Genomic DNA, 12,066 nt, shown 5'->3' with positions numbered 1-12,066 from the left:
AGGGTAATCTCCCTATTTTAAGGTCAGGTGAACTAGCAACCTTAATTCTGTTTGCCACCTTTATTCCCCTTTGCCATGTAACAGTATATTCAAAGGTTCCAGGGTTTAGTAGATGAACACTTTTGGGGGGCCGTATTCTGCATACCACACAGTATAAGCAGTCATTTAAAGTCATCTATTGAAGAGTTGAGCAGTTTGATGTCTATTTAAATGGGGTTTTGAAAGTTCCTGAAATGAACAATAAAGATACTTGCAATTTTTCTCTTCCTGGTCAAAATGTCCCTGGAATAGTAGTTGTGTTGAAGATGACAATGAAATAGTAAATTTTGTTAATATTGACAGTAATCTCTGTGGATGTAGCTGGTTTCAATTCTCAGTGTCCCACTTGATAGTCATTCTTTAGCCTAGACTGGAGCCCATTAACATCTGGGGCCATGATCAATCCAAACCTTCTCGGTTACTTGGGATGTCACAATTACAAATCAAATTTCTGGGGGCGGTAGTTTCAAATTGCCTAAGTGTCAGGTTTTTCTATTCTTAAACCAGCTGAGGATCTCTGGGGAAAACTGGAGAACACATGCCTCAGAGTTACCCCATCTGAGGGGCAAGGGAGCTGGAGTATTTATACAACTACTGCTTTTGATGACTGTTGAGAACTGCTCTGGGGGATGTTAATTCCCCAGAAGCTCCAGCCTGTATATGTGAACAGAGCAGGCTCCAGCAATCAGAGAAAGTTTACAGGCAAATAAAATCAGAAACATCTGCACAGTTGAAAGTCAGACTGACATTCCTGAAATGGTAGAGGTGAAGGGATAAGGACAGGGCACCAACAGTCTCTGCTTCAGTGACAATTACTGTACATACTATGTGCCAGGCACAATGCTGAACACTGTAGATGTGTTATTTAATCTTTACCTTTTTCCTCTCTGTCTTGTCTACTACCACCATGCCACTGAAACCACTCACCAAGATCACCAACAATTTCCACACTGCCAAATCCAGAAATTGAATCTTTGTCTTCACCTTAGTGGCATTTAACACACTTAACAATTCTCTCTCATTTGAAGCACTTTCTTCTCTTGGTTTGTGAGACGTCACACTCTGTGAGTTTCCCTCCTACCTCCTTGGCTGCTGCTTTTCGGTCTCATTTGCAGGATATCCCTTATCTTTTCCTGACTTCTGAATAGAGGTGTCCTAAGACTTGGGCTTTAGCTCTTTTCTTTCTGAGCTCTTTCCTTCCTCTCTGGGATTGGCAAACTTTTCTGTAAAGGCCAGGTAGTAAATACTTAGGCTTTGCAGGCCAAGTGGCAAAATCAAGGATTTTATGTACTTATATAATAACAGATTTAGATTTTTTATGTAAATTTTTTGATGAAATTAAAAATATAGTAATTGAGTAAGTTTTGTAATTCTACCAATGAGAATAATTTTTCTTTTTTGGTGGAGAATGGGGATAACATTTTACTTAATTGGGATTCAAAGTTAGTGTTTCCTATCATCAAAAGTGACTTCAAATATTCTTCTGTTAAGGCTAATCTGTAATGAAATTTTATGTATTTCGTTTTTGAAACATCTTTTCATATAGATAGGTGCTGCCAAATACTAATATCAATCCACTGGCATGTGATATTAATTAAGAATATTCACTGTGGGGCTGGCCCCGTGGCCGAGTGGTTAATTTTCCTCACTCCACTTCAGTGGCCCAGGGTTTCACTGGTTAGGATCCTGGGTGGGGACATGGCACCACTCATCAAGCCATGCTGAAGCAGCGTCCCACATGCCACAACTAGAAGGACCCACAACCAAAAGTAGACAACTATGCCAGGGGGCTTTGGGAAGAAAAAGAAAAAAATAAAATCTTTAAAAAAAAAAAAGAATAGTCATTGCTTGGAAGAAATTTATAGAATTGTATTAGATTCTTATCTTGACATACACCTTAGAATATATCATTACATTAAAGATTAATCACCTCCAATTGAAGATTGAATGAGGGATCCCTAATTGTACAGTTAAGTGGATTTTGAAAATGAAATTTTCCTTTACATCTGAAGTGAAGTCCAAAAAACACTGTAGGCAGTATAGTTTGAGCTCAGCAAAGATATATGCTGCAAATTTGTGTGGTAGTAGACATTTTACTCCTTATTATAACTTTTGACAGCATAGGAAGTATATAAAGCAACTTGATTACTTGTGACTCAAAAAAAGTTGTTGTTGAAATGACTTTACTGCAGTAAAAGTTTCACATATAAACAGTTTGCCTTGTAATTTTAGATTGAACTCATTAAGAAGCATTATGGAGTCTTCAGCAAAAGCTAACTTCTAAACCATTTAGTTCTCACTACTGATTGAGGGGAGTACTCATTCATGAAAACTTCCATCTCACAACATTATTCACAATAGCCAAAAGGTGAAAGTGACGTAAGTGTCCATTGATGGATCAATGGATAAGCAAAATGTGATATATTCATACAATGGAATACTATTCAAACTTGGAGAGAAAATTTTGACACATGCTACAACATGGATGAACCTTGAGAATATTATGCTAAGTGAAATAAGTCAGCGACAAAAAAGACATGCTGTATGATTCCTCTTATATGAGGTACCAAGAGTAGGCAAATCCATAGAGACAGAAATTAGAATGGTGGTTGCTAGGGACAGGGGGAGGAGGGAATGGGGTGTTATTGTTAAATGGGTATAGATTTTAGTTTTGCAAGATAACATGAATTTTGGAGATAGTGGTGATGGTGGTGATGGGTGCACAACAATGTGAATGGGCTTAATACCACTGAACTGTACACTTAAAAATAGTTAAGATGCTAAAATTTTTGTTATATATATTTTACCACAATTTAAAAAAATTTGTATCTTAGTCTGGAGCTCAAACAATCACAGTAATACTTTACCACTACTAAGCCATCAAACTGCTGTGTGGTGGAGCAAGTTAGGATACTCAGGTTTGTTTCTGAAAACAATTCCTGGAACTCATGAGGGTTAAATCCAAAGAGCAAATGAAGTTCACTGTTGACACTGTTGATTCAATAACACATGATAAATTCAAATATTTGCTGCAAGGCTTTAAACACCTTACATTGTCAAAAGCTTTCTAAAGCTGTCCACCTAAGCTTTTTCTGCTCCACACATGTTGGTACCACCATCAATTGTAACACATCATATCCAACTCAACTTTAGGTTGTACTGAATTAGTGTCTTCCTAACTTCTTTGAAAATGTTCTCATATGTAGTTGTCCCATACAGACTACTGTTAGAGGTTAATTCTTTAGTCACTTCAAACTTAACATTGATTCCTTGAATAAACAACTGAACAGTAACGGTAACATCCATGCACTCATCAATTGTCAAGGACACATAGATTAATAGAACAGAACTGAGAGTCTAGAATTAAATCCTCATATTTATAGTCAGTTGATTTTCAACAAAGGTTCCAAGACAATTCAATGGGTAAGCAATAGTCTTTTCAACAAATGGTCCTGGGACAACTAAATATCCATGCAAAAGAATGAAGTTGGACCCCTACTTCATACTGTATACAAAACTTAGCTCAAAATGAATCAAAGACCTAATTGTAAGAACTAAAACTATAAAACTCTTAAAAGAAAACCTAGGCATAAATTTTCAAGACCTGAATTAGGCAATGATTTATTAGATATGACACCAAAAGTACAAGAAACAAAAGAAAAAATAAACTAGACTTCATCAAAATTAAAAACTTCTGTGCTTCAAAGGACACCATCAAGAAAGTGAAAAGACAAACACCCAGTTCTTAAAAAGCAGGCAGAGAATATGAATAGACATTTCTCTAAAGAAAATATAGAAATGGCCAATAAGCACATTAGAAGATGTTCAACATCATTAGCCATGAGGGAAATGCAAATCAAAGCCACAAAGACGCTGCTTTATATGCATGAGGATGCCTGTAATCAAAATGACAGATAATTACAAGTGTTGGCAAGATGTGGAGAAACTGGAATACTTATAGATTGCTGGTGAGATTGTAAAATGGTACAGCTGCTTTGGAAAACGGTCTGTCAGTTCCTCAAAAAGTTAAACATGAAATTACCATATGACCCAGAAATTTGATTCCTAGGTATATACCCAAGAGAATTCAAAACATTTGTCCACACAAAAACTTGTACACAAATGTTCATAGCAATATTATTCATAAAAGCAAAAAGATGGAAAACAACCCAATGTCCAGCTGATGAATGGATAAACAATATGGTATGCCCATAAAATAGAATATTATTTGGCAATAAAAAGAAATGAAATACTGATATACATGCTACACTATAGATAAACCTTGAAAACATTATGCTGAGTGAAAGAAGTCATCCCAAAGGACAATATATTATATGATTCTGTTTATATGAAATGTCAACAATAGGCAAATCTATAGAGACAGAAAGAGATTAGTGGTTACCTATGGCTGCGTGGTTGGAGGGGAAATGAGTAATGACTGGTAATTGGTACAGCGTTTGGGGGGTGATAAAAATGTTCTAAAATTGATTTTGGTGATGGTTGCACAACTCTAAATTGTACACTTTAAATGGATGAATTGTATGGTATGTTAATAAAAGAGTCAAGGGAAACCAGTCGATATCACTTACCTTGTTTCCTAATTGACTATTGATGTTGCTCTCAATGTCTTCAACTCTGAGCAACTGCTCTCACGAAAAGGCTAGTAATCTTAAACAAGTTTATTTTCTCTGGATATATTTCTTTGGCTGCTACAATGAAACATAATTTAGTGAACTTGCCAGCAGTAAATGGCTTTCCTTGCTTGGATAAAAAATGAGTCACTCAGGAACTTACTTTGGTTGCAGCCTCCTTTTTTGATTTTTGTGAAGAAATTCAGCTGTAATGAGATATTCCATTTAAAATTTTCAGTCTTTTATGATCTAGCCTCAGAAGTCATATTTATTTCTGCAATAAAGGACATGAATACCAGGAGTCGAGTCACTGGGGGCCATTTTAGAGGCTGCCTGCCACCATGCCCCTTTAAGAAAAGTGAATCAACAAAAAACACACTATAAACATTGTTTTTCATTTCTTAAAAAAAGTTTTTGTTGTAATGATTTTAATGTAAACATTAAGAAAATTAGTTAGTACAAATTCATACATGGCTTGTAGTCTGTATAGGCCTTCCTGAATAAAATCCAAGTATACTATTAAGGCAAATGTGAATATTAATGATTTTAGTTGTTACCATTCATGTATTCATTCTTTCAACAATTATCTGTTAAGTGCCTATTGTATACCAGGTAGCATTATAAGCATTCTGGGCCTTAGAGAGACAGTAGTGAACAAAATAGTCCTCCTCCTCATGGGGCTTCCATTTTAGTGTAGAACAAAGACACACAGACACAAACACACACACTTATATAATTAAAACTTTCAAGTATCAATGCAAAGAGGAAAAAGCAGGGCAAAGTGACAAAATGAGTACAGGTACTATTTTAGCTAGGTTGGAGATGAACTTTGAACAGAAATTAAATGTGGTCTTTTAATAAATGTTTACTTTAAAACATGTGATCATTAGATGATTATTATTATTATCATTATTATTATTACATAACAAATTGGTCAAAACTTAGTGGCTTAAAACGACAATAACCGTTTATTATCTCTCACAATTTCTGTGGGTCAGGAATTCAGGTATGGCTTTGCTAGGTGGTTCTGGCTTGGGTCTCTTGAGAGGTTGTAGTCGTTTGAAATCTTAGGATGGTGGATCTGCTCCCCAGGTAGCTCCCTGACATGACCGGCAGGTTGCTACTGGTTGTTGGCCAGAGGACTCAGCTCCTCTCCAGAGGGGTCTCTCTACGAGGCTGCTTGAGTATCCTCATGCCATGGAGGGTGGTTTACCCCAGAGTGAGTGTTTCAAGAGTTAAAGCAGAAGCTGTAATGCCTTTTATGACCTAGCCTTTGAAGTCACACACTGTTACTTTTGTACTATTCTACTGGTCACATAGATCTGCCCTGATTCAGTGTGGGAAGGGACTATACAAGGGCACACATAACAGGAAATGAGGATCACTGGGAACCATCTTGGAGGCTGGTTATGCCACTCCAAATTGTAATTTTATGTCCTAGCTTTGTAAAGATTTTAGGCAATTTATACAGGGGAAAAATTCCACTAATGAACACTAAAGTCTAATTTTTTATATTGGTTCAATTTCATTTCCAGTCCCTATCCATATGCATAACCTGTGTACATTAACATTTATAGAGCACTCCACCCAGCAGTGGCAGAATAAACATTCTTTTCAAAGTGCACCCAGACCATTTACTAAGGTATATTTACCAAGGTAGCCTATTTTCCAGATCATTAAACAAGTCTCAATAAATGTAAAAGGATTCAAGTCATATAAGATATATGCAAGTTATATATGACCACAGTGGAATTAAATTAAAAATCAATAATAGAAACATCGCTGGAAAATCCCCCAATAAATGGAAACCAATTTTTTTCTCCTTTAAATTATTCCCTGTTTGAATTTTACTCTCTTTTAGTTTGTAAATTTAAATGTTTATAAAAAGTACAAAAACACATTTTTTTAAAATGGAGATCTCTTTGTGGGAAGGTTTTTAACTAAAAATTCGGTTTCCTTACAAATATATGGGTATTTGGGTCATTTGTTTATTCTTGAGTAAAACTTGTTAGTTTGGTTTTCAAGGAAATTTTCCATTTCATCTATTTATCAAATAAGTAAAACTGTCATACTATTCCCTAGTGTCTTTTTAATATCTGTAGAATCTGTAGTGATGTCCTCTCTCTCATTCCTGATGTTGGTAATTGTATCTTCTCTCTTTTTATCCTGAACAGGCTTATCAATTTTATTAATCTTCTCACAGAACCACCTTTTGGATTCGTTGACTTTCTCTGTTTGTCTGTTTTCTATTTCATTCATCTCTGCTCTGATCTTCATTATTTCCTTTCTTCTGCTTATTTTGGGATTTATTTGCTCTTCTTTTTCTAGTTTCTTAAGGTGCAAGGTGAAGTCATTGATCTGAAACCCTTCTTTTTTTCTAATATTTAGTACTATAAAACTTCCCTAAGTACTGCTTTAGAGGCATCCCACAAATACTGATATGTTTACTTTCATCTTTGGTTAGTTAAAAATACTTTCTAATTTTCCGTTTGAGTTCTTCTTTAACGCAAGGCTATATAGAAGTGTATTATTCAGTTTCCGTATATTGGAGGATTTTCCAGAGATGCTTCTGCCATTGATTTCTAATTGAATTCCACGTGGTCAGATACATATCTTGTATATATCTTGTGTATATCTTGTGTGACTTGAATCCTTTTACATTTATTGAGACGTTTAATGAGCTGGAATATGGGCTACCTTGGTAAATATGCCTCAGTAAATGTTTTGGGTGCACTTTGAAAATATTTGTGTATTCTGCTACTGCTGGGTGAAGTGTTCTACAAATGTTATTTATGCCAAATTATTGTGTCGATTCAAGTTGTTGATTGTGTTTAAGTCTTCTATAGCCTTACAGATTTTCTGTCTACTTCTTCTACCAGTTATTGAGAACGAGTATTGAAATCTCTGACTATAATTGTGGATTTGTCTATACCCCATTTTATTTCTATCAGTTTTATTTCACATTTTCAAGATCTATATTTTAGGATTTTATGTCCTCCTGATGAATTGACCACATTATCATATGAAATGACCTTGTTTAGCCCTGGTAATATTCTTTCTTCTGAAATCTACTTTGTCTGATATTAATATAGCCTCTCTAGTTTTCTTTTTATTAGTGTTAGCATATCTATTTGTATGTTTATATTTAAAGTGCATTTCTGGTTGGCAACATTTCTTGCCCTTTTATCCAATCTGATAATCCCTACCTTTTAATTGGAGTGGTTAGACCATTTATATTTAATGAGATTATTGATATGATTAGGTTTAAATCTATCATCTTGATATTTGTTGTCTATTTGTCCAATTTGATTTTTGTTATTTTTTTCCTCTTTTACTTTCTTTTGTTTGGATTCCATTTATTTTCTTTTTGGGTTATTAGCTATAGCTCTTGATTTTGTTGTTTTATTAGTTGCTGTCGGGTTCATGGTATATTTAGTCATTCCCCCTAGGACTTTCCCAAGAGAAATGAAAGCTTATATCCATACAAAGACTTGGACATGAATGTTCCTAGCAGCTTTATTTGTATTAGCAAAAAACTAGGAACAATCTAAATGTCTGTCAATATATGAGTGGATAAACAGATTTGGTGTATCCATACAGTAGAATACTACTCATCAATAAAAAGAAGTGAACTGTTGATAGACATAAGAACAAGCATGACTCTCAAAATAATTATGCTGAGAGAAATAAGGTAGACCAAAAAAAGTACATACTATATAATTCTATTTCTATAAAGTTCAAAAAATGCAAAAAAGAAACTATTTCTAGTTGTCTGGGATTGGTGGGAGGTAGGGTAAGCATGGAAACTATTTGTAGTTGTCTGGGATTGGTGGGAGGTAGGGTAAGCATGGAAGATGGGTGGGAAGGATTACAAAGGGGCACAGGAAGCTTTGGAAATGGTTTAATTATCTTGTTTGTGGTGATGATTTCATGAATATAAACATTTGTCAAAACTTATCAAATTATATACTTTAAAAATGTGCGGATTATTGTATGTCAACTGCACCTCAATAAAATTTGAAAAGAAAATTGGAAAATAAGAAAAGAAAAAATGTGATCTATAATCTTACCACCCAAATATGAGAACTGTTAGCAATTCAGTCACTATCAAACTTTGTAGACACATTTTCAGATACCCAAGTGATATCTGAAATTTTTCAAAAGCTATAGTATTCCATTGTGTTAATAAAAACAGTTTGACATTTCTCCTATTGCTAGGGTCAGTTTAAATATGTCAAGGTAGTAACTGCTATTATTGTTATAATTGTACTAAACCGAATAATTTTAGTTCAATATTTATCCAATCATCCAAACAACAGATCTTGAAATCTTCCTAGGTACACCTCTCTCACCACCATAGTCAACTGTTAGCTAAGTTCTGTTAGTTCTGTCCTCTCAATATCTCTCATATCTGTCACCTCCTTTCCACTCTCATTGTTAATGTCTTAGGTTAGCATAAATGTGTTAGGTTTGCATAAATTGTAAACAAGAGCACAAAAATCATACAACGTAGTCTCTACCACAAGTGGGTGTGTTCCCTCTGTCCTTGCAGAGAGTGATGGGGACGAGACGCTGTATCAAGGCTCTGATGACCAACGTCCCCAGGAGTGACCCTCACTTCTCTTCTGGACAGTTGCAATAAAATCTCTCCTTCTTTTTTCTTAATGCTAAAGTTAAGCCAATAAATCTAATAAAAGGTGAAAAAATAATTTTTCTTGAGCATTTAAATGTTGACTACAAGCTGATCAATTAAATAGCTATGTATTTTTTATAACTGAGTATTAATCACACGCATACACATATATATTTACAAACACCATTAACATCATGGATTTTATTAATTTCTTTATTTCTCTACTAATTTTTGTGTCTTCCTAGTCCTACTGTTACTTTCTCTTTTTTTTGATATTTTCTGAAGAATCTGGTAATATTATTTTGATTTCTTCCTAGGATTACATCAATATTAGCAGACCTAGGAGGAAAGTTATACCATTTCAGACAAACTGAGATTGTAGAATTTGGGTCACAAACAATTTAATTCTTACTGGAGTCACGGGGCTTGGCTTCTTCTGATAGTTCAAGTCACTTCATTGGTTTCTCTACTTCCAGTCTGGACACTCTTAAAAGATTTTAAATGTTTCCGGAATGTGAGCCTCTCCTGTCATCCTTCAGATAAAATACAAATTCTTTAACCTGATATGTAATACCCTTAATAACATAGCAATCCTCTTCCTGCCTTTGCAGCTTCAGCTCTGCCATTCTTCAATACAAACAGGCTTCCAGCCATGCTCAACTCTTTCTCAGACAATATACCCTCCTTGAAAGGCTTTACCAAACTCTTCCAGCAATTATTTAAGACTCAAAGCTCTCTAGTGACTTGCTTACGGCACTTAAGACATATCTATAGGGGCTGGCCCTGTGGCCGAGTGGTTAAGTTCGCGCGCTCCGCTGCAGGCGGCCCAGTGTTTCGTCGGTTCGAATCCTGGGCGCGGACATGGCACTGCTCGTCAGACCACGCTGAGGCAGCGTCCCACATGCCACAACTAGAGGAACCCACAACGAAGAATACACAACTATGTACCGGGGGGCTTTGGGGAGAAAAAGGAAAAAATAAAATCTTTAAAAAAAAAAAAAATCAGTGTTATGTTTAAAAAAAAAAAAAAGACATATCTATAATTATCAGTAGCCTGTGAATCCTTGGAAGACAGAGAAAAGTACTTAGTCATAGCGGTTAAGCTTTGCATGAATGAGTGTTTTCTCCTTTGCCCACATACCCATTGGTTCCCTTCAAGATGGCTAACTAGTTAGGGAAGATTTTCCTTGCACAAATATGTGGTTGTATTGGCTTTCATGTTTTGTGATCCTAGACTTTATTGTGCATTTGCCTAGTACAGAAATCATCTTTTAAGAGTCCCCTCAGGACTGCTTAAGGAAGGGAATCGTTTTATCAAATGTATACACAATGTCTATATTAAAAAAAGTTACCTGGTTGTTCTATGGTTTTTAATTATTGATTTTGTTTAGAATTTCTGAGAGAGTAAGATCTAGTACTGGGGATTTATCAATGTGGTCTAATAGCTATTTATTGTCTGTACCTCCGGTGACAGCATATGGCAACTTGTATTGCCTTGTTCAATTTAAAATTAACGTAATACTCCTTAATCATGACAGGTTGAACACAGGTTTTCACTACTGCTCACTCACAAAATGTCACAGTAACGGGATAAAAATTTTAAAAATGAACCCACTAAGACAGGATGAACAGGAGAGGAGTGCACAGGAGCTCAGCTTCTTACATAAACTTTCCAACAGTCTTTCTGTCTTCACACCCTCCCTGCAGTCTGGCTGACGAGTGTATGGCCCCATCAAGGTTGGAGCCTTTCCAGAGTTCTGGGGCATGAATTGACTTGCTACCAGTTGACTTTCCCTCACTGCAGGCGTATACTTTGGCTTTGTTTGGTTAAGTCGGCATCCAGTAGTCCATTAATTTTTCAGCTTCCAAAAGAGTTGTCATTTCTTATCTGTTTCATCTCCTCTTCTTTTCTCTTTGCCTTATGGGTTTATGCTTTTTGTTTGTTTCTTTTCTGCCATTTTAGTTGGCTTTCAAGAGGAATGGTAATAAACAGATGGGTTCAATTTGCATGTTTAACTGAAAGTCGTCTTTTCATTGTTCTACATGTTTTTGTGTATGTCTGGTCTTTCCAACTAGACAGTGAACTCCAAGGCACCCATTCTTGAGGTGTTATTTACACATCGTTGTATAGTACCTTTCAAATAGGAGTTCTAATGTTTGTGGTTGATATTACTGATTACCTTGAATGGTATGCACAAGTACCCTTGGGGGTACACAAAAATGTTTTCAAGAACATTGGCAATTTCCAGTCCCCAACTTCTATCGGAACCCTCTCCTAAAATTCTCCTGAGAACATCTGCAGCCCAGGTATCATACAGGCTTTCCTGTCTCTTTCTCTTTCAAAATGCCTTTCTTCCTCTTTACTAAACACACACACACACACACACACATCTAAATCTAAATCTAAATGTAAATCTAAATCTTTTCATGGCACAATCTTCATAGGGTGTAAAAATCTGCAGGGCAGTATACAAAAATACAATTTGAAATATTGCTTTGGCCAACTTCTTTCAACTCAGGCACCATAATCCAAGGTCTGGTAGATATCCCCTCCCCGCGACCCCAGTCAAGGAAGTCTGATGTCAGAAAACGGATATTTGGCCTATGTCTGAATTTAGATATATTGTAGAGTGGGGAAAGGGAGGAGAGGAAGTAATGACAATTTTTAATTAAAGACTTTGCTTCTTTCATCTGTTGTCAATGAAAGCATTGCTCTTGAGGAAGAGTCCTGCAACAGCAAAACAAGGAAAGCTAAGATGAGAA

Source organism: Equus przewalskii, chromosome 13 (assembly GCF_037783145.1).
Source record: "Equus przewalskii isolate Varuska chromosome 13, EquPr2, whole genome shotgun sequence".
Lineage (NCBI taxonomy): Eukaryota > Metazoa > Chordata > Mammalia > Perissodactyla > Equidae > Equus > Equus przewalskii.
This window is presented reverse-complemented; position numbering follows the sequence as displayed.